Source organism: Cynara cardunculus, assembly GCF_001531365.2.
Source record: "Cynara cardunculus var. scolymus isolate 2C chromosome LG 5, CcrdV1, whole genome shotgun sequence".
In the NCBI taxonomy this organism is placed as follows: domain Eukaryota; kingdom Viridiplantae; phylum Streptophyta; class Magnoliopsida; order Asterales; family Asteraceae; genus Cynara; species Cynara cardunculus.
In genome coordinates, this window is record NC_037532.1 from 30,241,140 (window position 1) to 30,242,784 (window position 1,645).

Sequence of the window (1,645 nt, forward strand, 5' to 3'; positions counted from 1 at the left end):
GAAATCCGCCGGAAATACCTTTTTCCGGCGGATTTCCGGCGGATTTGGCCGCCGGAAAAAGTGGGTTTTTTGGTAGTGTAGGTAAACGGCCCCTAAGAGGACAAGACAATGGAGTCCATGGTAAAGTGGTTGGAGTCTGTTGGTCCCAAGAGGGTTAACAAGGCATAAAACAGTTTGTAGAAAGAGGAGGTAAATGAATACAACTTATTTCACTTTTTAAATTCGTTTATTGATTATAGAAAAGAATCAACAGAGATTAATTTACAGACTGTTGCGGAATAAGAAAATGAGATAACTCTAATCTAAAAAATCTTACTTTAAAACTTAGAGCACTTAGAATCTCTCAAGAACTTAAATAAAGAAATCACGAAGGTTTTTCTTGCACAAAACACTTAGAGAGAAGGAAGCGAGAAGATATCAACAGTAGTGAGAATGTGGGTCTTCTCAACTATTTATACTCTGTGCATCTAATGCATGCATCAGATATAATCCACATGTCATGAGGAGAGACGTAGGAAGGTACTACTTGTCAAAAACAAAGCAGTCTTTGGCCGCTCATGAACAGTGCTTCAGGGGAGTTGGTAGACGTGTGGGGAAAAATAAACCAGATTGTACTGTACCACATGTTAGTTTAGAGCATGAGAGTTGACTTGTGCAAATGAGAATAAGGCAAAAACTTGATACGTAAGATTCTGAATCAGCCTGGGAAGATGTCGTTGAGGACTTCTTCAGATATAACTGATCTTTTGAGTAAAGTTTCACATTTCTTCCAATAGGTTTGTTATCACTAAATGTCGTTTCAAGTCATTAACATCACTGTCTTTATCTTCAACTATTTCTTTGACATCGTTGAAGTTTCTTTTTGTGAGTCTTATCTTAAGAGAAAAACTTAAGTTCTAAAGACATTAGATAAATAACTCAACAATCACTGACAGACCCAGTCGTAGAATACATTCAAATAGAACTTACTAAGAGAAGTAAACACTAAGTAATTAGAATCATCATCAAATCACTGAGAGAGGTTAGAATCAACAGAGTAAAGGTATCTAGGGTGCATCCAATACACATACATTATCTGCACATGATTGGATTTGGTAGAACTGGACAAACAAGAGTGAGGTAGACATATGAAAGAACTGTGGAAGGTTTTGATATTTTTATTTAACATGGATAATTTAATAATTTACCAATAATGTCTCATCTTACTGATTTTTGACACACTCGGTTAGGGGTGTAAATGATATGAGTCGAGCTCGAGTATCATTATACTCGACTCGAACTTGAAACCCAATTCCTAAGCTCGAACTCGAAAACTCGCAAGTACTAAAAACTAAAGCTCGACTCGAACTCGATATAACTATTTCTTAATTATTTTGTTAGAATTTGATAATTATCTTAATTATATTTTAGATTTTTTATATTTTAAAATGAAATATTTATCATCTATTTGATTATGTTTATCTGCAGTTAGTTATATGAATTTAAACATGGAGCTTTAATAAGTTGTACTTATGTATAATTTACTTGTAATCTTGAATTTTAAGTAATATGCATTAATATGCAATCCTTTATGTATAAAAAATGATTTTTAAGAGTTTTTATCAAATGTTTTATAATATAATATAGATTTATTAATAATTATATA